The 24,405-nt window shown below is 47.0% G+C and overlaps 1 long non-coding RNA gene across 1 annotated transcript in view; it reads left to right on the top strand.

Annotated features, from left to right (window-relative positions):
• LOC137654526 (uncharacterized) overlaps positions 1–22,196 on the top strand; it is a 58,832-nt gene extending 36,636 nt beyond the window's left edge. The window contains exon 3 of the long non-coding RNA XR_011046649.1: positions 22,004–22,196. This is a non-coding gene — a long non-coding RNA (uncharacterized lncRNA). The remainder of the gene's footprint in view (positions 1–22,003) is intronic.
• Positions 22,197–24,405: the final 2,209 nt, after the last annotated feature.

Raw genomic sequence — 24,405 nt, 5'->3', positions numbered from 1 at the left:
GGTAGCAGAAGGTTGAGGGCATTGTTATCAGGTTTTAGTCTGCATGAACGAAAGAAGTATGTCTGGCCCTTACTTCTTTCTTCATCATCCCCTCTACGGGGAAGCAGCATCCTGGTCTCTGCATAGCTGACCTCGAACCTCTGCAGGTAAACCATGCTTCCTTGTGTTCCGAGTATTGAGTCAATACTGTCGCGTCCCCCATACCCTGACGAGGTGGTATTGGGAACGTCCTAACCCAGAGTTCCTTCTGGAACTCCAGGTCAACTGCCTAGGACGGGTCACACTTCTTCCTTCACACACAAGCTTACGTAGGCCACATGGTTCCTTGCGGTGCAAGGAACTTGTGAGGTGCAGGGACTCCTTTTCTCGAGTGCGACTCACTCGGATTCTGAGTCCCCGGGTAAAGCCAAAGCCAGTATGGCTGGGGACTTTCCACCCTTCCTAAGGGATAAGTCACCCTTTGTAAATAGCGTGGTTTGTATTTCGGTTACGGAACAAATGACAAATTCGAAGATAATTTGTATTTTTCCTAACCATACAAACCTTAGCTATTTACACATATTTGCCCGCCAGCCCTGTCCCCCAAGACAAGTCCTACCTCTAAGTGAAAGTGAGTATTCACCTGTGTGTGAGGGGGAGGAGGGGTAGCTAGCTACCACTCCCCTACCCCCCCGCTAACTAGCGCGGGGGTAATACACCCTCGTTAAATTCTAATGGCTCGCCATTTCAGCTACGCTAAAAGTAATAACCCTTTGTAAATAGCTAAGGTTTGTATGGTTAGGAAAAATACAAATTATCTTCGAATTTGTCATATTCTCGTCGAGCTCCTGCAGTGCGTGGTTCGCAGACTGTTTGCAGTCCTCCAGCTCCTCATCACGCACTTGTGACACGTCAAACGCCAGCTGTTCATCATTCTCTGGCTTCTCACTGATTGCCAGCAGCTTGTTGTTTGCCAGCTCCCATTGATCGCCAGCTGCTGCTCAATCTCCAGCAGCTCGTTGATGACCAACGACTTGCCAATCTCCTACTACTAAGCGTTCGGTAGTTACCAGTCATTCTCCTGCTGCTCGCCGTTCGCCAGCCTCTCGGCATTTGCCAGTGTCATGACAATCACCAGCAGCTCATCAATTAACAGCTGCTCATCACTCTCCAGCTTTGCTTAGTTCCCCTGTAACTCGGCTCTCGCCATTTCCTAAGTGTTGGCCAGTTTCTAGTCGTTCCCCATCCAGCCGCCATTCGCCAGATCGTAGGCAATCTCTTAGATCGAAGACAGTCCTCCAGACACACTTCTTCTCAAGCTTCTCGTCATTCATTAGGGATATCGGCATCCTACATCCCGCTGTTCGCCAGCGCCTCATAGAGGTTCTTTCCCTCGTTCTTCAGGCCGCAAGCATCGACCATCAGATTCAGATAGCAATTCACTCGTGGAGTGTAAGTCAGTTTTCCACAGATCTACCCACAATCACTATTCTCCAAGAACATCTCGCCTGACGTTCTCCCCTACAGGAAGAACCTCTTTTAGGGAACCCATGGAGCGCAAACTGGCAGCCTTCCTGTTTCATTCCCTTGTAATGTGGAACCTTCATAGCCACAGCCGTCTGCTTTTTCTTCCATCCGGATGTCGATTGATCTAGGTAGGAAAGCCCTACCTTTTCAGGAACCCTCAGCTTCTATCCTCTCTGGACTTCTCGGCGAGTAGGCTCTCACCTTCTCTCTAGCCAAGAGTCTCTCCCTCTTAGAGAAGTCTCTCTTGCAAGGTCTTTCTGCCCCTCCCCAATCGAATCCAGACCTTTACTGGAGGACGTCTCTCCCTCAGCAGGAGAGACATAAACGAGTGACTGTTCAAGGCCTTCACTCCTGGAGGAATTCTTTCCACCTCGGAAGGAGCTGAAGGACACCAAGACTCTACTCAAATCTTCGACCAGTGTTTCAAGACCTTCCCAGGAAGGTCCTAGACGACCATCTCCGAATCCTGCGGGGGTTTATGCAAGCGACACATCATGCAAGGGACAACCTCGACCCACCCTGAGATGATGTCTCATGGATGGATGACTGCGATATCGTCAACGACCATCTTCTAGAGCTGCTAGTCCAAAGCTATCGCAGGCAGAGCAGGAGGAGTTGGAACACCCCTTCTGGCAGGCTTTGTCCTGCTTGAGGACCATCATTGGGTTATCCGACCCAGTGGTGTGGCCCCTCAAGTGGGCAAAGACACGGTCTTGGACCATGTCTACGGCATGGTACGTGTCTAATCCTTGTGTCAACAAGAAAGTGGCTCTAGGTCGTGGCTGGGAAAGGGATACTATGGACATCTTCGATGCTCTTATCTAAAAGATAACTCTCTTTTTCTCATCCTCGAGGAGGTTGCCCCCTGACGGGTCCCTTCCTACGAGTTTGGAGTATACATCTCTTTCCAACAAGGACAAAGAATTTGCAGCTCAGCCTACGAGAGAATACACTTTCTCTCTTTCTCCCACCTATGGATGTGTGAGGGCGTTTCTCTCCTTCCTTACGCATTCCGAACATCCACTCGGATGCCCGTCTCAACCGTTACATCTGCGGACAGAACGATTTGTTTTCATCAAGGTCTCTGAGCCTCTTCTCCAGTTCCATCCTCTTCTCCTGGAACAGGATAGTTTTTTCAAATTGTTCAACGAGAAGAAGGCAGACGGTCAAACAAGAAGTTAGTCCACAGGACTTCCTGTGTACGTTCGACCACTAGGACCTTACTCCTAGATTACGGAATGCTGTCATCAAGGAAGCGTCTTCAACCATCTAGCAGTTCTCACGAGAAAATTTACCCTAGTGTCAACCTAGTTTGACAGGAACACTTTCATTCTCCGAAGACTTCAGTATGACAGACTGATCCTAACAGACTCGATGACTGACCATCGTTACCACCGAAACTGCTCCCCTAGTTTACTGAGATCGAAGTACAGTAAATCTTGAGAGGTACCCCAGCTTCCTTATCAGCGACAGGTACCCTTGGAGACTGCTCCCCGAGTTTACCAAGATTGAAGTAAATCTCAAGAGATATCCTGCCTTCCTTATCAGAGACAGGTACCCTTTGATACCTTTGTTATAGTCATGCAGAAGTTTTTCCACAGATTGACAGCATCCTAGGAGGAGGATGGCAAGAGTCTCCCATCTAAGAGACTCGCCTTCAGCCAGCAGTGGTTCTTTCTCTTAAGACACCGTCTCACTCGGGTTCATCAAGCCTGCATTGGTTGCCTTCGAATCCAGCCTCCTCTTGGTCACGAATAGGAACAGGAGTAGGGTCTCCCCTTGTTTCGCGGGTCTCTATGAGGCAGTTGACAAATGGAATCTTTTCCGAGGAGTCGACTTACTTGATCCTTCCCCGAATTGATTTTTCCCTCCATATGCATCAAAGAAAGGGTGGGGACCATGCTGTACCACGCGTCCTCAAGGCTTTGGTCAGTCTGAATGGTAACACCTCTTAGACCTCTCAGAGATGAGGGCAACCTTCCTGCGGTCAAGGGCTACCACTTCCTTCAAGTATAACTCGGTTTTGAGCTCCGGCTCATTTCTCAGACAACACCCGATGTCGACCTTCAACTTGGGTTAGAACTCTGGGATGGGAAACAGAGAGTGTGTCCAAGAGGATCACCTGTAGGTGCTGGAACTCTCCCTTTCATTGTGGGGAGAGTTGCCGACTAGAGCAGATGTTAATCGTGTCTTTCCTGCCTGTGGAAAAAACTTCCTTCAGCCATTGGTCTCCCCTTTGGAAGTTTCTTCCTGTAAAGAAGAGGGATTCATTCACTCCCCCTGCCAAGGAGTAGTTCTTCCAACACCCACTATGCAGTAATCTTCCTGCTAGCTGAAAGGATCGCTGACAAGGTGGCCACCTTTCCCATCTACGAGAGAATCTTCCTTTTCCTGGTTGGTCTCCCCATCAGAGGACTCATCCCAGGGGAATTGGGTTTGCCCATTCTTCACCATTGCCTTTCAGAGCAGGCCTTGTCATCAGCGGTCTCGTCTCGTTAGAAGACTCATTTCATCTACTGACGAAGCTTTTGGGAGATCCTATGGGAATTGGATTCATCCATTCCCCACCCTTGATCTTTGGGAACAGGCCATCTGACTCATCTTGCCCAGAAGACTTGTCATCATCAAGATTCGTCATCATCAAGATTCGTCTTGCCCAGCAGACTCATCACGCCCAATCGACTCTTCTGCAACTCCCGACGGAGATCCCGACAGAACCCTCTCAGCAACTCTTAACAGCCGCATGTGAACATCTTTCACAAAGCAGTATCTTTGCTATGATTTCATGCCTGGAGACTATCCAGCTTCTCATATCAGTCTCTCTCTCATTTGCAACAGGTTGCAAAGAGAATGTGTGGATATCTGGATAGATCTTCGGCTTCGACCATCCAGGCTAAGTGGACTGTAAGTTGGTATCATGGAAGGGGTATCCCTCCCCATGATACCACTATGCTAGCATTAGGGGTGTTCCTCGACTACCTTTGGGAGGAAAGCTTCTCTTGGTCTCTGCATTGAAAGGTCACCGCTAGTCCTTAAGCCTGGCCTTCAGACCGAAAGGAATTAACCTTTCTTCCACGTCGGCATCACCTCTCGTACAGAGTTTCGAGCCTACGGACCCTTAGTCGAAAAGGAGACCTCATTCCAGGACTCCAAGCAACAGAGGTTCACCCTACCTTGATGAGAGATCTCCTACTCATGTTGGTTTCGGCCAAGAGAGTCCGTAAACCACATGGGACCCCCTTAATGTCTCGTTCACGACGATGGGCCAAGTAATGCTCGACCTCGTTTCTGGCAGCTAAGATCCCAGAATCCGAACCCTTCCATCTGGGAGTCCTTCACAGCATAACCAATGATCCAGATCAATGGTTGCCATGCCAAAGAGAAACTGGAGGCCTTTCCTCAAGGACACTACAAGAGCTCGCCCCCAGAGTGTCAGCACTCTTTGCCAGCTCGGGGAAAATCAAGAGAGGGATCACGAAAGACACTTTTCATCTACTGACAAAGATCCTGAGAGATCCTACGGGAATTGGATTCATCCATTCTCTGCCCTTGATCTTTGGGAACAGGCCATCAGACTCGTCTCGCCAGCAAGATTCGTCTTGTCCAGCAGACTTGTCTAATCAGCAAGATTAGTCTTGCCCAGCAGACTCGTCGCCCCCAATCGACTCCTGCAACTCCCGACAGAGATCCCGAGAGAACCCTCTCAGCAACTCTAACAGCCACATGTGAACATCTTTCACAAAGCAGTGTCTTTGCTACGACTTCACGCCTGTAGACTATCCCGCTCCTCATCTCAGAGAGTCTCTCATTTGCAACAGGTTGCAAAGAGAATGTGTGTATATCTGGATAGATCTTCGGCTTCGACCACCCAGGCTAAGTGGACTGTAAGTTGGTATCATGGAAGGGGTATCCCTCCTCATGATACCACTATTCTAGCATTAGGGGTGTTCCTCGGGTATCTTTGGGAGGAAAGCTTCTCTTAGTCTCTGCATTGAAAGGCCACCGCTAGTCCTTGAGCCTCGCCTTCAGACCTAAAGGAATTAACCTTTCTTCCACGTCGGCATCGCCCCTCATACAGAGTTTCGAGCCTACAGACCCTTAGTTGGAAAGAAGACCTCATTCCAGAACTCCAAGCAATAGAGGTTCACCGTACCTTCATGAGACATCTCCCACTCGTGTTGGCTTCAGCCAAGAGAGTCCGTAAACCACATGGGACGCCCTTAGTGTCTTATTCACGATGATGGGCCAAGTAATGCTCGACCTCGTTTCTGGCAGCTCAAATCCCAGAATCCGAACCCTTCCGCCTGGGAGTCCTTCACAGCATAACCAATGATCCAGATCAATGGTTGCTATGCCAAAGAGAAACTGGAGGCTTTTCCTCAAAGACACTATAAGAGCTCACCCTCACCCCAGTGTCAGCACTTTTCGCCAGCTCGGGGAAAATCAAGAGAAGGATCACCAAAGACACGTTCTTGTCCCAGATTTACAAGGTCATGGATCAAGCATCGATCCTTATCCTTCTCCTCAAACAAGAAACTGAGAGCTCATAACATTAAGGGCAGGAATACACCCTAGCATTTATAAGACTACTCTGGGACGCAGGCCTTGTCAGTGGGCATGTAGAAGCGTCAAATAACCGTAACCTTTACCACCCACTTCCTGCAAGGCGTGACCCACAGGAACATGGAAACGTTCTCCATGGATCCTGTGGGGGCTACACAATGCAGTAAATGGTTTTAAAACCTCAGGCTCCTTGATTGACAAGTAACAGATGCGGGAGGGTAGAGTTTAACCATGGTTAAGTCGGGGGGTGAATGACTGGCCCTTTCTTTCATCTTCCACCATGTGGAATAACAGCACCTATGGTACTCTACAAAGCTGACCTCCACTGTCTGCAGGTAAAACCTTTTCCCTTGTGTAACTTAGTATAGCTAGAAATACTCGTTACGTCTCCATACCCCCTGACAAGGTGGCATTGGGTAAAGTCCATGGTACCCTTGGAAGAGTCTGATGACTCGGAGAACTCTTACCTGAACTAGTCGCAGTGCTAGTATCACAAGCACACAGCTTGCGAAGGCCGTGACCATGCCTAGCATGGTTTTAGTGAGGTGTATGGTTTCCATCAATTATGTGCAAAACACACAAAGGGGGAAACCTTGGGTTAAAGCCAAAAGGCCAGTTGCCACGCACTACCAGCACGGACTTCAACCCTTCTAAAGGGTAAGTCAACACCTATGAGTTTAGTTTGTATTTAGTGACAGAAGAAATGACAAATTTGGAAGGGATTTGTCTTTTTCCTAATGATACAAACCTGTAGCTCTTTATACAAATTGCCCGCCAGTATCAGCCCCCCTTGAAGTCCTACCTCCAAGCAAAGTGAGGTTCAAAGCCCAAGTGTGTGAGAGAGTTACTACCCACCCGCACACCCACGATCTTCGGATTTGGGCACAGGAGGGAAGACTCTTCTTACACCTTCTCGTCAGCGATCTCCTGCGCGCCATCGGACCTCGCCCACTTGTCAGCCATCGCACGCAGTCACCTTCGCACGCAGTCACCTTCGCACGCACATGTTCCAGCCCTTGCTGTGCGCTCTTCTAGAGGTCTCCGAGATCCTGTGCGCCCACACGCAGGCACCTTCGCGCGCAACTACGCTTGTTGTTCCTACTGCGCTCCCTCTGCCTTCACGCACCATCACCTGTGTGCCATCGCTCGCCAGCACGCCCACGCGCCCACTCACCTGCCCGCCCACGCGCACCCTCGCCAGTGCGCAGTCGCTCTCCTGCGCGCCATCGCTCACCTGTTCGTCAGCGCTCGCCCACACCTTCATCTCCGCGCACACGCGCGCGAACCAGGGAATATTCCATCGCGTGAGCGCCAGCGCGATCCCCGGCACGATTCCCATCGGGATTCACAGCGCAAGCCCCCACGCGAGGCTTCAGGAACGAGAGCATCCAGGTCGTCGTCTCCACCCCCCCCCCCAAGCGCAGACCAGCGCGCTTGCAGGAGGAGGGGAAGTCTTCTTCGGACAGGTCCAGGTACCAACCTTCTTCTTCTTCCCTTTCTTTTCAGGCAGGCCCTGTTGTAGTGTCTACTCCGAAGGATCACCCGATCCCCTTCCCTCCAGAGGGAGTCTCTGACACAGCATCTGTCAGTAAGCAGCCATGGTTTGGGTCCCTTATCAGAGCTGTCATTCAGGCTGTCAAGCCTGCCTTCTCTGAGTTGGGCCTCAAATCAAGGGCAGCTCCAACCCCACGGAAGAGGAAGATAGGAATAGAAGTCGTGGTGACTTCTCCCAGGGTCAAGCTGGCTCCTAGGAAATCCTTGAGGAAGGCTCCCTCCCCCCCTCGGACTTTCTCTCCATCTCCTGTGGACGAGGATTTATCATTCTCGGGAGTCTACCGAGGTGAGACGTTCTCCCATCGCACCAATGGGAGAAACCCCACCTCGAGCGGGAGAATCGTCCCGAGTTGGGGCGGAGAAGAGCCTTCAGACTTCGTTATTGGAGTCCTGTATTCCTCCCAGGAGGGAACATAAGGACTCTAAGACCATCCCCAAGTCGTCTTCTAGGATTCGAGCAGAGCCAACGAGGCCATCGGAGAACGTCCACATGTCCCCCCAAGTAGAGCCTTTGGGGACGGGAGACTTTGCTGCCAGTTCTCTAGGAGGAGACCAACAGGAGTCAGAGCATGCCTTCTGGCAGGTCCTGACCCTGATGAGGCATCTCAACGGGTTCCCGGACCCTGAGATTCCTCCTCGTGAGGGCAAGGACACAGTCCTGGACCGAGTCTTTGGCACCCAGAAACCCGCTAAGGCCAGTACGGCTTTGTCCTGGTCCCAAGGGGTGAAGAGCGCCAGGGATAAGGTTGAGGGCCAGCTCTCCGAACTCGCCTCCTCCAGCCGTTCCACTGCTGGCAACAAGCTCCTCCCTCCTCCTCGTATCCACCAGAGGAGGTACTTTGAGATCATGGAGGAGTCTTCCTTAGCTTTTCCCCTGCACCACTCTGTGGAAGAGCTTACCAAGGGAGTCCCTCTAGATATGCTCTCTAGCCGGCAAGTGACTTTCTCAGTGACAGAGATCCTATGTCAGGATAAGGTTGCGAAGTGTGCCATGCAGGCTACTTCGTGGCTGGACGTCTGGCTGTGGTCTCTTGGCATCCTGTTGCGATCTGAGGATCTGTCTAAGGAGAGCACCAGGAAAGCCCTGGAGACCTTCCTCCTTTCAGGCACCTGCACCATTGAGTTTCTGGCCCACCAAGTTGGCAGCAACTCGGGGGGTTTCCTGGACGATTTCCGTAATCAGTCAGGGATATCGCGTCCCGTTCACAACATCTCTACCTCCCCTGACAATGGATCCAGTGTCGTTGAGCTCCTATGCCATGGGATCGGCAAAGGGGCAAGTCCTACGGGCAGAAGTCAAGACCATGTTAAAGAAGGATGCTCTCCAAGAGGTCGTCGACGGTTCCCCAGGCTTCTTCAGTCTACTCTTTCTTGTAAAGAAGGCGTCTGGAGGCTGGAGACCAGTCATCGACCTCTCAGCTCTGAACAGGTTTGTCAAACAAACTCCGTTCAGCATGGAGACAGCACACACGGTCAGACTTGCAGTAAGACCACAAGACTTCATGTGTACACTGGACCTGAAGGACGTGTACTTCCAGATCCCAGTCCATCTGTCTTCAAGGAAGTACAGTACTTAAGATTCAGCCTAGACAACAAGATCTACCAGTTCAAGGTGCTGTGTTTTGGTCTCTCCACAGCACCTCAGGTATTTACCAAAGTGTTCACCCTGATTTCTTCGTGGGCACACAGGATCGGCATCCGTCTCCTCCGTTTTCTGGACGACTGGCTGATCCTGGCAGACTCGGAGTCGACCCTTCTTCGACACCGAAACGAGCTTCTAGGAATTTGCCTAGATCTAGGGATCATGGTAAATCTCGAGAAGTCTTCTCTGCTTCCAACTCAACGACTGGTATATCTAGGTATGATCTTGGACACCAATCTCCACAAAGCCTTCCCATCAGACGACAGGATAGCAAGGCTGAGGAGGGTTGCAGACCCTTTCCTCAAACGGGAAGAACTCCCAGCCCAATCGTGGTTACGTCTCCTCGGTCACCTTTCTTCTCTGGCCCGTCTAGTTCCAAACGGTCGCCTCAGGATGAGATCCCTGCAATGACGACTCAAGTCCCGGTGGAATCAAGGACACCATTCCCCGGACGTCTTGGTCCCTATGGGTCCGGCGGAACGGACGGACCTTCAGTGGTGGGTGACAGACGAGAACCTACGAAAGGGAGTGGATCTTCTCGTCCTCCCCCGAGATTTGATGCTGTTTTCGGACGCCTCAAAGAAAGGGTGGGGGGCCCATGTTCTGAACCACAGACCTCAGGCCTGTGGTCAGAATCAGAAAAGTGCCTCTACATAAATCTGCTAGAAATGAAGGCTGTATTCCAGGCACTTCAGCAGTTCCAACAGTACCTGGCGGGTCACTCCGTGGTGGTGATGAGCGACAACACCACGGTAGTGGCTTACATCAACAAGCAGGGAGGTACCTTTTCAGAGCAGCTATCCCATCTTGCAGTAGAGATACTGAGATGGACCGAAGTCCACTCGATTTCACTTTCAGCTCGCTTCATTCCAGGCAAGAGGAATGTGCTCGCCGACAGTCTGAGCAGGGCATCCCAGATAGTGAGTACCGAATGGTCTTTGGATCGTCTAGTAGCCAACAAAGTCCTGACTTTGTGGGGTTCCCCGACAGTGGATCTGTTCGCGACAGCTTTGAATTTCAAGCTTCCGCTGTACTGCTCCCCAGTCCCGGACCCCAAGGCACTCTGGCAAGATGCTTTCCAACAACGGTGGGACAACATCGACGTGTACGCCTTTCCCCCGTTCTGTCTGATGAGGAGGGTGCTCAACAAGACCAGAATATCGGTCAACCTGTCTATGACATTAATAGCTCCGCTATGGCATCACGGAGAGTGGTTTCCGGACCTTCTGCAGCTCCTGACGGAACTCCCGAGAGAACTTCCTCCACGACACGAGCTACTCAAACAACCACACGCCAACATCCTTCACAAAGCCGTAGCGCTTCACGCCTGGAGACTATCCAGCATCTTCTCACAGAGAGAGGCTTTTCGCAACAAGTTGCTGAAAGGATGTCTGGACACCTGCGAAAGTCATCCACAGGGGTCTACCAGGCGAAGTGGAGAGTTTTCTGTGGTTGGTGTCGTGGACGGGGTATCTCTCCACTCGATGCCACTATTCCAGCAATAGCGGAGTTTCTCATTTATTTGCGGGAGGAAATGCGCCTTTCAGTCTCAGTAGTGAAAGACTATTGCTCAGCCTTAAGTCTTGCCTTCAGGCTCAAAGGAATGGACATTTCTTCTTCGCTGGAACTTTCTCTACTCATACGAAGTTATGAACTTACCTGCCCTCAGTCGGAAGTGAGACCTCCTCCATGGAACGTGGTTCGAGTCCTCAGGTCTCTAAAGAGACCTCCCTTCGAACCATTACGCCAGGCTTCTGATCGCCACCTGACTTGGAAGACGGTGTTCCTACTTGCTTTGGCCTCGGCCAAACGATTTGGCAAACTTCATGGTCTCTCGTATGACATCGCCCATTCAAGGGGATGGGGGGAGGTAACGTTCAGATTCGTCCCTGAGTTTGTAGCTAAAACTCAAAATCCAGGAGTGCCGGACCCTCGGTTCGACTCTTTCCGGATTTCGAGTCTGCATTCTGTAACAGATGACCCAGACCATCTCTTACTGTGCCCAGTGAGGAATCTGAGGCTCTATCTTAAGAGAACAGCTGCAGTTCGTCCGCAGGTGCAGGCATTGTTTGTTAGCACCGGAAGGACGAAGAGGAGGGTCATTATGGATTTGCAGGGTTATCCATCATTCCCTGAATCCTGACCTTCCTCCGTCACGTCGCCCCAGAGCACACGATGTCAGGGGCATTGCTATGTCCCTGGCCTTGAAGAGAAACTACTCAGTGACGCAGGTTTTACAAGCAGGGGTTTGAAAGCGTCAGACGACCTTCACAGCCCACTACCAGCAAGACGTGACCCACAGGAGGCTCGATACGTTCTCTATTGGCCCTGTGGTGGCTGCACAACAGCTGGTTTAAGCCTCAGGCTCCTTAATGGACAAGTAGCAGATGGTTGAGGGGCATTGTTACCCAGTTTTAGTCTGCATGAATGAAAAGGTATGCCTGGCCCTTATTCTTTTCTTCATCCTCCCCTCTCTTGGGGAAAGCAGCATCCTGGGTTCTCTGCACAGGTGACCTCAAACCACTGCTGGTAAACCATGTTCCCTTGTGTTCCTAATATTATGTTTTCTGGGTCGACCTGTGACGGCCGGCGAAAAAGTCCTTCTTTGTACTTTTTCTGATATAAATCTTCCAAATATACCAGAGAAAATTAAAAGCATGGAATGCAGAGGTTACAACCCTCGCGCGAGCACCTTGTTGGTGTCGTATATCTAACAAGGGCGTTTGTAAAACACTATTCACAGGCTGTCTTCCATTTAGATAATCCCTTCATCAAAGGGGGAGGGCCGTGACAGGCCCTAGAGAATACAGTTGGGTTACCCTACCGACACCTACCACTCGCGCTCACCAGGTCATCCTTCTGTTTTGGACTTGCCCGCAAAGTTGATAAGTGTTTTGCCCAGTGTTTTTCGAAGGGATTGTCGTTAATTTAACATGACTGACGTTGCTACTTCACCCTTACCAATGTCAAGTACCATAGTTTGTTTTGGCAGCTTTTGTTCTGTTTCCAATATGGTGGTTTTTAGTTTTGGAAGCGATTGTCCTGCCGAGGTATCGGCAGCCATTTTGGGTTATGTTCGCTTCGGTAAATATTCTAGTTATTTTTGCCCATCTGGTACTCTGTCATCTAGGTTATATCACTTACGTTTTATGGCCTTTTTGTGTTATCATTAATTTTTACTATGGTATTTATTTGCTTGCAAGTCCAATTTGGACCTACGAAGAATAGCGATTTAAAGAATAGCGAATTAAAGTTTAGCGATTTAGTCTGTTAGTTTGTACTCGCCTCAGTGGCTTCGATTTAGACTATATCCTTGTTTATTTGTTACGTTGTCGTTATTCTTCGTTCTTGGTTATTACAATTACTAAGAAAAGCAATCAATTTTATTAATTTTCTTGTTTTATTGTGTGATGTTAGTTTTTTATTATGTAACCTTGAGAGCGAAAACAGAGACTGTTCGTTCCGTTCTACGGATATGAGTTATCCCTTCTCTCGTTTTCTTTGTTAGCTCGAGTAAGAGAGGTGAATTTCCCGTTCTCCGTTTTTATACGATCACGAGTTATTCAGGCCTCCTCTTAGTATCAGAGTTGTTGATAGTACGTTTAATATTATAAACGTTTTTATTGATGTGGTTACTGTTAATATAGCTAACACTATTAATAGGTACGTTAGTGTATGAGTCATTAATTGGGGTCGTTTTATACCGACACCCTTAGCTCCGCCTTGAGTTATGCTTAGCTCCGCCTTGAGTTATGCTCAGCTCCGCCTTGAGTTATGCTCCGCTATATGGATACTCATTGGGTGAGAACTAGTTAACGTACAGGAGCAGATTTTTGGAGTGCTACGGTGAAATCCGGCACTCGGACTCCGGCTGAAGCCTTTTACACACGAACCTTCGTCATGTTTGATCATAATTACATCGTTACGGCCGGCTTCACGGGAGATAACACAATCATTCATTGAGGTTAATGTTATCGTACCGGGAACGGTCACGATATCACGGTGACGGGCCTTTGCTACCGGATCTCCGGTACAAACAGAGATCAAGCAGACGGTCAGAACCGGAGTTAACAATGTGATACCGATGAAGACTTCACAGTTTCATTATTACGGTCCCTCTTTCATCGAATCTCCGGCTTCACTGGAGATAACACAAACATTCAGTATTAGAGAATGTTATCGTACCGCTGAGGATCACGTTTTCACGATGACGGACCTTTGTCACTAGTTCTCCGTTACAAACAGAGATCAATCAGACGATCAGAATCAGGGTATGAACCCTTTTTCATGAATAATCACAATATCGTTATTACGATCCTTTTCATCGAATCTCCGGCTTAACCGGATATCGTACAGGCGATCAGCATTGAGGTTAATATTAGTTTTCCTCTGGTGTTCACGTTGTCACTATGACGGACCTTTGTACCGGGGATTGTTACCGGAGCTCCGGTACAGACAGAGATCACTCAGACCACGGGTGGCCAATCTCTTGTTTTGCTGTAAAGGAAAGGATTTAACATGAATACAAAGTACTGTAAACTGTACTTACTTTAATGACACTTTGAATTTGCGTTGGTAATATTCATTAGTTATTCTTGAAAGTCCTAATAAAAATATATGAACATAACTATGCCTATATTTATGCATATATTTAATTCTAACTATGTATAAATATGGATAAATATCCATACAACATCGTGTTCAAATAGAAATAAATTGATTATGCCTATATTTATGCATATTCAATTCTAACTATGCCTAAATATGAATAAATATCCATACAACATAGTGTTCAAATAGAAATAAATTGATTGTGCCTATATTTGTGCATATTCAATTCTAACTATACCTAAATATGAATAAATATTCATACAACATCGTGTTCAAATAGAAATAAATTGATTATGCCTTTATTTATGCATATTCAATTCTAACTATGCCTAAATATGAATAAATATCCATACAACATAGTGTTCAAATAGAAATAAGTTTCCACTCAGTACTGGGAACCGAACGTTGGCCCCTTCTAATGAAGGGCCGGGTCGAGACTAACCATGCCATGAGAGGCTATCTACTGTTCCTTGAAACTCTGGTCAGTGAACGGATGAATCAATAGAATACTAATAGCCAGTAAATAATGTTAGACCCGGTTCTGAACGTCTGAGTCAGGGGTGGCCAACCTGTGGCGGATGCGCCAACAGTGTCACATTTCATGAATTCAAGTGTCGAACTATACCCCAAAAGATAGTACATTAAATGACTTTTCTTTAAAATTGATTTTTATGAGTTATACAGCTGATCCCAGCCTGTGAATATGATCACTAACCAAAGTTCAAGGAACATCCAGACTTATGTCCCCTTTCTGTTACAGAAGGTTCGCCTACATGGTTCCCGTCAGGATGATGATGAATCTCTCTGGCCTGCAAGAGAGGCTCTCCGCCCTTGGGTATCAAGGTTGGGAAGAAATGCTCCATCTAGAGGTCCCTATCTCCTCAGAGTGTCCTCTCTAAGGTTGGACGACGACCCCATGGACGGGCAGGTAGGTGGGGATGAGTTTTGAGCCTTCAGCTTTGCAATTACCTACGTCACCGACCTAGGACCCTTAATGGATCCTGATGTTCATGTTACCCTGCATAAACCGTGACTGCTAAAAGCAACACATTCTAGGGAAAACCAAGGGGCTATGACGGAGCTCAAAAGTATGGTAGTGAGTCGGATCCGTTCAGGAACTCGGAAGTTTCCCCCTACAGCCCCAGGCATATCGAAGTAACCTCCTTCGATAAAAACAACGCATAGAGATTTGCCTTACATGTTCCATATATAGATGGTACCATAAATCTGGATGGCATAGACGTCCTCCCTCTGGGGGACCTAGATTTTACTCCCAGGTACTAGAATTCCCATTCAACGGATTCGTTCGATTGAAAGAGATTGCCTTGGTTAGGTTAGACAAGGTACCGAAGGTAACAGTATTATTTCCTAAAGGGCAGGCCCGATCTGTCTGGACCAGGATGTTGTCAGTCTGGGGGGTACGATAATTCCAAGATCTGCCCTTCCAATTCGACCTACACGTTTGATGGTCTGATCGGGTTAGTTGTGGGAAATACGTTCTGTCTGAGGCCTCTATCAGACAGGAATTGATAGTCGGTTACCCACTCGTCATCACAGCCTTCCTCTGATTCGACGTCTATGCATCCAAATCCCCCTCATCAGGTGGTCTACCTCACTGATTCCCCAGGTACACAGCCCAACCCCGTTGGGATGTTTTACCTGCATACAGCCCTAGATCCAAACCCTCAGGCTCCTCTCGTGGACACCAGAGAGGAAGCTACAGGAGTAGAAGACAGTCTCGCCATCGAGGCGGACCTAGGAAAAAGGGGGCTTGGAGAAGGAAAGTACCTAGATTCACCCCCTCACAACGCGGTGGTCCCGGTAGGGGGTAGACTTTACCACTTTCGAGACCATTGGACCTTCGGTCTGTGGGCTCATAGCATAATCTCTAAAGGTTTGAGGTGAAAATGGCCACAAGGTCCTCCTCCTCCACCAGTGACCTTCTCCCAGAAATCCACTCCCATCCTGAAAGAGTACACCACAGGGTTACTCAAGAAGAAGCAATCAAACGGGATCGATCACTGAAGTTCCAAAGCCACCTGTTCACAATTCCGAAGAAAGGCTTGTCGGCATTGAGAGTGGACCTGGACTTGTCAAGCTAAACTCTTACATTCTCTGCGACAAGTTCCGGATGTTGACTATCTCTCAGGTACGGACCTTACTACCCCGTAGGACCGTCACCACCTCTGTCGATCTTACCGACGACTATTATCTTGCGCCTATAGCTCGAAACTTCTCTTCTTATCTGGGTTTCCGCCTAAGCAGGAAAGCCTTTGTGTTCAAGACATGCCCTTTGGCCTCAACATTGATCCCAGGATATTCACGAAACTGGGAGAGAGAGTGTTAGAACAACTCAGGAACCAAGAGATACAGATCATTGCTTATCTGGCCGGTTGGCTCATTTGGGCCCGGCCGGTCATAGAAGGCAACAGAGTTACGAAGGAATTACTTCAATTTCTCGACAACCTGTGATTTCGGGTCAATCTCCAAAAAATCTCGCCTGCAACCATCAGTCCGCTTAGAATGGTTAGCCATTCAGTGGGACCTTTCGAAGCACACGTTGTCTCTCCCTTCCAAAAGGTAAGAGGAAATTTTTCTCAAACACAAACAGGTGTCCGAAGAGCCTTAGAAAGTATCCTCGGACTTTTCCAATTCACTTCAGTAACAGATCTCCTAATAAAAGCCAAACTCAAAGACATCAATCGAGTTTGGAGAAAGAGAGCTACAGTACCTATAAGAGACATGGTCTCGAAGATCCCCTCTGTCTTGAAAATGAGACTACGCCCATGGTCCGAACCGAAGGACCTCTCCAAATCGGTTCCTCTACAATTCCCACCTCCACAAGTGACATTCCATACAGCCGCGTCTCTAAGTGGATGGGGGGGATTACTCCGAACATCAGATGTTTCAGGTTCTTGGTCACTCTCCATGAAACAGTCCCATATCATTGTTCTCAAAGCCATGGCAGTGTTCTTGACCCTGAAGAGAGAGACTCCTCCGAGGTCGACCCACATCAGAGTAGTGTCAGACAGCACAGACGCAGTACACTACGTCAACAGGGGAGGATCCAAGTCACCCAACCTGAATCAGATCCTGGTCACTATCTTCGCCTGGGCAACAGAAGAGAACTGGTTCCTGTCAGCACCTCACCTAGCGGGAGGCCAGAATATGAGAGCGGACTCACTATCCAGGACGGATCCACTGGAGTCAGAATGGTCTCTAGACATAATTTAATTCCGGTGGATACTCAGGCTCGTTCCAGGCCTCCAGGTAGATCTATTCGCAACTCAGATGAATCACTAACTTCCTTGTTATGTGACCCCAACCCTGGACCCTCGGGCTTATGCCATGGACGCATTACCCCGGGATTGGAACCATTAGAAGAAGATTTCCATATCTCCCCCAGGGAATCTTCTAAAAACTTTTACACAAACTACGCTCCTTCCGGGGCGCAGTGGCTTTAGTACCACCTCACTGGCCAAGAACAGTTGGTTTCCTCTCCTCCTCGAGTCGAAACTCAGTCCCATCCGGATCCCGTTCCTCAAACTGACCCGAGTATCCAAACTCACTGTGTCAGATTACTCAAGGATAGCCAAAACTCTAACTTTGTGGACTACAGGAAGTTGGCAGCTCGTAGAGATGCGAACATTGAACCGGAAACGATCTCTTCATCGAATGGGACAAAAGGGACTCGACAATTCGCCAATATGATTCGGCCGTTAACAACTAGTAGGTCCCCTAAGAGTGCAGACCATACTCGTATGTCCCCGCATTTAGCCATCTCTTTCTTGATGTTCCTATTTGTCAAAGGCCTAACAGTTAGCACTTTAACCACCATCAAGTCAGCTTTGAAGAAGATCTTCCTTGTTGGGTTCAACATTAACCTAGCTGATTCCTATTTCTCATCAACACCAAAAACATGTGCTAGGCTTCGACCTTCGGTTCGGCCACAAAAGGACTCTTGGTCTCTGAATGGTGTTCTCAAACTTGCGATGGACACGGACAATGAATCCTGCTCTTATATCACTCTTCTTAGGAAGACTTTATTTCTAACGGCTATGGCCTCAGGTGATGGAACATCAGAACTAGCAGCTCTCTCACGAAACCCGGAAAACATAGATTTCCTCCCTTCAGCCGAAGTACTCCTTTTCCAGACAAAGCTTCCCTAGCTAAAAAATGAGGATCCGCAAAATAGGTGCTCCCCTCGGAAGATTATTCTTCATCCCCAGGATTTTTCTCCGTGTACAGTCACACTCTCAAGCCCCTTTTTAGCTAGAACTGCCACCCGCTCGTCTGGCCCCTTGGTTATCAGGGAACAAGGAGGTACTATTTCCATTCACGGTATCAGGCAACAAATCCTCTACTTCATTAAACATACTAATCCGGAATCATTTCCCCAGGCTCATGATATACGGACAGTAGATGCCTCCAACAATGACTTCCAGAACAGGGACTTTGATGATTTTAAAAAATATACGGGTTGGAAATCCCCTATGGTTGTCAAACGCCAATATCTAAAGATCTTACAGGCCCTTAAATACCCGACGATGGCAGAGGGGAGCCTTATCTCTCCCCATTAATCTCCTCTTCTTCCTTTCTTCCATCTCTTCTCTTCTCCCTCCTACCCGCCACTCACACCACGTCGCCGCTCTCCTTGGTAGTTCGTTAGCCCTATGATATTTGCCATGTTTAATTCCTATGGTTTAACTGTTATTGTAGTTACCGTTCCTTTAATGTTTAGATATACGTACTTAGACATGTAAGGTTTGATGCCTTTTGCGATTCGACACTCAGTTGGTTCCTTGTCGTCATTATTATTTAACCTTACGTTCCCTATGTCATTTGGCTGGTTGGTAATTGGACGATTACTTTATTATATCATAGTATTGTCGTACATCTAAGGCAGTACCAGCTGAACTCGGCTGAGTCCCTGGTTAGGCTGGAGGAACGTAGAGAGTAGAGGTCCCCTTTTTGTTTTGTTTCTTGTTGTTGTCGGCTACCCCCCAAAATTGGGGGAAGTGCCTTTGGTATATGTATGTTGTCGTACATGGTGATTGTATTCTCCTCATTGTTATTAATTTATTGGGCTTGGAAGGCATTCTCTGGTACTTTTTCGCCGGCCGTCACAGGTCGACCCAGAAAAGGGATTTTGACGAAGGAAAAATCTATTTCTGGGGAGAGACCTGTGACGCCCGGCGAAACCCTTCCCGATTATTTTTGTACGGACCCACCCTTTCCTTGCCAAGCCATATGTTCTTGCAGAAGGATGACCTGGTGAGCGCGAGTGGTAGGTGTCGGTAGGGTAACCCAACTGTATTCTCTAGGGCCTGTCACGGCCCTCCCCCTTTGATGAAGGGATTATCTAAATGGAAGACAGCCTGTGAATAGTGTTTTACAAACGCCCTTGTTAGATATACGACACCAACAAGGTGCTCGCGCGAGGGTTGTAACCTCTGCATTCCATGCTTTTAATTTTCTCTGGTATATTTGGAAGATTTATATCAGAAAAAGTACAAAGAAGGACTTTTTCGCCGGGCGTCACAGGTCTCTCCCCAGAAATAGATTTTTCCTTCGTCAAAATCCTATAATACTGTCACGTCCCCATATCATTACGAGGTGGTATTGGGAGCGTCCTATCTTGGAATTCCATCTAAAGGACTTCAGGTCAACTTCCTAGGACTAGTCACACTTCATTCCTTCACACACAAGCTTACGTAGGCTGCGGTCCTTGCAGAGCAAGGCACTTGCGAGGTGCAGGGACTCCTTATCTTTGAGTACTAACACACTCAGATACCGAGTCCCCGGGCAAAAAGCCAAAAGCAAGTATGGCTGGGACTTTCCACCCTACGTAAGGGTTGAATCACCCATATTAAATAGCGTGGTTTGTATTTCAGTTACGGAACAAATGACAAATTCGTAGATAATTTGTATTTTTCCTAACTATACAAACCTTAGCTATTTAATCAAACTTGCCCGCCAGCCCTGTCCCCCGGGAAGTCCTACCTCTAAGCAAAGTGAAGTATTCACAGGTGTGTGAGGGGGGAGGGGTAGCAAGCTACCCCTCCCTACCCCCTTGCTAACTAGCGAGGGGTTAGTAATCCCTCGTTAAAATTCTAATGGCTCGTCATTTCAGCTACGCCGAAAGTAATGCCCATATTAAATAGCTAAGGTTTGTATAGTTAGGAAAAATACAAATTATCTACGAATTTGTCATATCACTTCCAAATTTGTCATTTTAACACCGACATCATAAAACTCCACCACCCTACAAATAAAAAAAATCTGTAGTGTGTGTTAACAGGTCAATAAGGTTTTAGAGACATACACAACAAATAAAAATGAAATAAAAGTCAACTGTAGCTAGGAAATGCATGTTAGTATGAGATCAAAGAGTACCAATTCCAATGCATCAAAAATACTGAATTCTCATTTTGCCACGTTTTAAAATTCTGAAAAACAATATATCATTTTATATATGATCTAGAAGCTCTAGCTGATGACAGAACTACCACAGAAAAATATTGAATACGTCGTTTTGAAGGGACAGTAAATAGTAGTAGCTAGAAAATAAAAGTTAAGTTGATTTTGAATATTTCTGATAGAATATTACTATTTTCATTGTAAAAGTGCGACATTTTCTCCACAATGTGAAAAAATAAATCTATTGTATTTGATTCATTAAGTTTCTTTTGATGTTTGTGGTCTATATAAAAAGAGAGCATAATTTTATATGCTTTCCAGTGATATACACAAGTTAACAATTGTTAAATTGCATAGACGCATAATACCTGTATATTATGTAGTAACCCCACATTCTTCTAGATGCAAAAATGACGCTATATTAATACAAGGGTAACCTACTTAAAACGCATTTTCTGAAAAATCCCCCCCCCCCCTTAGCGTATTTTTGTCTGATGGATTTTTAAATTCTTCATAAAATTATGGTTAAGAAACCATTTTCCAAACCTCTTGTCCTCAAAAACATAAATAAAACCCCCTCAGGTCTGGAACTATAAGGGATTCTGCAAAGATTTCTCTAAGTTGTACAGCATCTGTAGTGCACCAAGTGAGATCCACTGATGACCCTACCACGCCCCTAACATACTTGGACAAACAGTTTCTGTCCTTCGAGGGACACTGCCATCAGTGCACCTCGTGCACAGTTCTCCTGTGGCCCCTACTAATGTCTTCTTTTTATGCTGGCCTTCCAACTGTCTATCTTGTAACCTTCTGACCAACATCTATCAACTTTTACTTCTTAGTGTATCTGAGGTGATTATTTCCCTATTTTTATTTAGGGGCAGAATGGCATCTGTGACCCAAACAACATATAACCATTATCAGTAAATCATACTGATACAGAACTCACTTTGTATACCTGTTGTAAGATGTCAATGGGTAAAAACTTTCCGATTAGACGTTAAAAGATTTATACCAATTGTTTATCAACTCGCATTTTGCGTTATACTATGAGACAAATAATTGACGACACATCAATAGCAAGGGCTAGGCAATGTCTGAGAGTAGCTGATATGACCAATTTATCTGTAATTGGCTTACTAATATCCTTCAGAAAATTATTAGAGTTCATTGAAATATTTTAAGATATTGTACCTAAAGTACAGTATTTGAAAATACAGTATTGTAATGTCCATCTTTTATATCAGAAAACTATAATTATACCTAATTACCTATTCATCCATATAATAGTGAGATTTCAATCTTATTCACTTCTTAAAACTTTAAATGCAATATTACCAATGTGATGACAATAATGGTAACCTTATCAAGAATAGTACTAATAAAACCATTATCTAGCGAATATCATTTATTGCTAATATAATTCTGGATAATTAAAGCTAAAATATGTCTTATCCTTGTTTTTTCACGAACTCTGGTTATTTACACTGGTTTTCCTTCAGATGTTTTTGTTAACATCACAGCATGTTCAAGTTTAAGGTTAAAAGTGGCTGTTATCTTGATCTCTTGAATATGTTGGTATGCCAGTTATTCTAATGGATAATCCTAAGAAGTTACTCGTTTGTATCAAATTAATAATTATCAAGAGTCAGATTATGTTTGAAGGTGATAAACATTAGGAATAAAGATATATTACTTTTCTTTCAGATGTCTTTATTTACTTGCACATTGAAGTCCAAAAGCCGAAGCCAGAAAACAAAAAACTTTCTAGTGGGCAACCCAATTCCCATAATAATATGGAAAGGTGATGAAAGCTAAAGGAATACTGATGCCTCAAGATCAAATATTCATATTTAAGTCAGAGCTGATAACAGGGATGGAGGCTGTAATATTTAATCGGCATCAGTTTAAAGATAAGTTAATATTATCATAAAGTTTTCTTTTTCAATATTAAACTTAGCCGGTGATCATATAGCTGTCAGCTCTGCTGCCCGACAGAAAAACCTAAGGACAAAATACGCCAGCGATCGCTATACAGGTGGGGGTGTACATCAACAGCGCCATCTGTCGAGCAGGTACTCAAGTACTCCATGTCAACACAGAACCAATTTTCTCTCTGTCGTGCCACTGGCAAGACCTACTAAATACGCTGTTACTAACTGGATTTGTTTTCACAACTATTTGGTGAAGTACACTATTCTAGTTTTGAGCTTTCGCTATGCAGGGGTTTTATCTTCATCTCAAAATCTTGGACTCGCTGCAGTCTTCCGACGACTGCTCACCTCCTAAGAGAGGCAAAGCGGTACCGCAACAGGCAGTAACACCGTCTGTTGCCGCACCTGCTACTGTAGACCCTAAGTGGTCTTTGCTACAGTCTATGCAGACACAGTTAGCATCTTTTATGCAGGAGTATCGTGCGGAGAAGGTTGACGCTGCACCCGTTAGCCTACAACCAACCAAGGTTGTGCGTACAGTAGACGCTGACGCTACCTGCTCCCGCACTCCGCCTGTGAGAGTTCCACCACCCATGCGCAGTGTACCCTGCCAGCCGCACGTTGACGTTCACAGACGCACGCTACCCTCCGTTGACGTTCGCGAGTTACCACAACAACAGGAGGGTGGAGTTAAGTTGCTTTGTTTTGACGCTGTGCGTCAACCTCCGCATTCTAGAGTTGTTTTGACTGCTCAGTATAGACAGTCAAAGCAGTCTCGAGTGAACACTATGTCCTCACGCTCCTGTTGTGGTTGACAGTTCAGTTGTTGACAGTTCACAGTCTATCAAGCAGTTACATGACGTTGCCTTCTGGTCTGCTACTAATGCACCAGTGCTGTATGTCCTCACGCACCTGTTGTGGTTGACAGTTCAGTTGTTGACAGTTCACAGACTGTCAAGCAGTTACATGACGTTGCCTTCTGGTCTGCTACTAATGCACCAGTGAGAGACTCACTGAGATAACCTAGCTTTTCTCGGACAAGGTTCCTGTAGATGAGAAAGTGCTGTTCTCCCTCCTACTGATATTCCTTTGAGGACTCTGTCATTTGGAGAGGAGCCTTAAGCTGCTTAGCCTCCTATGGACTTTAATTAAATCATGATGATTTTTTAAGGATCTTCGTCCGGACCTTGTAACTGCTGCTCCTCGTTCGCCTAAACGTCAGAACTTACACTAGGCCTAGCTACTTCAAAGCCGTTGTTGTTAAGCTAGTGCTCTCTCGCTCTCCTAGAGAGCGTTACGTTGGCTAGGCGACTGGTTTTTGCACCAGGAGGAGTTTTAGGGATACAGCCTTTGATTTCCCTTCTTTTAAACTGGCTTATAGAGCGAGAGTCTGATAGGACACGAGAGAAGTTCTCGGCTTGGAAGTTCATGCCTCTGCCCAAATAGACTTCTCAATTCTGGTAGACTCGCCCTGGCGCCTAGCCAGGAGACGCTCCAAGTTGTTTACAGGTCAACTTCTCAACTTTTGTCGAGCCTTTGAAGTTTTGCTGTACTATTATGTCACACATAACAAGGCTTCCAGGGATGGTAAATGGTTCCGCCTCAGTCGCTAACCCCGTCTGTTGCCACACCTGCTCCCGTAGACCCTTAATGGGCTTTGCTGCAAGACATGCAGTCCAAGCTTGTGTCCTTGATAGAGGACTTAAGTGCGGAGAAGAACCTTCTGGCCAACAACCTTCCAACTGGTTGGTTGTGCGCCCTGTTGCGCTGAGGTATCCTACTCGCGTCTGCCAGTTGAGGTGGTTCCTCCACCGATGCGACCCAGTGTGGGTTGCCAGTCGCACGTTGACGTTAAGCGACGCTCGGAGGTGGTTGTTGACGTTCAGTGTGTCACTAGGAAGACGTTCAACAACCAGCAGAGGTGACTTGTTGTGACGCAGTGCGTCAACCTCAGCAACCCGGTAGGGTGTTGACTGCACAACCCAGCAGTCTAGACAGTTTCGGGTTGACGCTGTACTTCCTCGCGCACCCATGGTTGTTGACAGTTCACAGACTGTGCAGCAGTGCCATGATATTGCGTCCGGCTCCGTCACGCATCCACCAGTGCGACCGGATTCAGCGAGTCAGACGTTGCCCACTCCGTTGCCGTTTCCTCATCAGTTTCGGATGAGGAAC

The sequence above is a fragment of the Palaemon carinicauda genome, chromosome 15, assembly GCF_036898095.1.
Source record: "Palaemon carinicauda isolate YSFRI2023 chromosome 15, ASM3689809v2, whole genome shotgun sequence".
NCBI lineage: Eukaryota > Metazoa > Arthropoda > Malacostraca > Decapoda > Palaemonidae > Palaemon > Palaemon carinicauda.
Note: the sequence above shows the minus strand (reverse complement) of the source record. Positions and strands in the feature narration are given on the sequence as shown.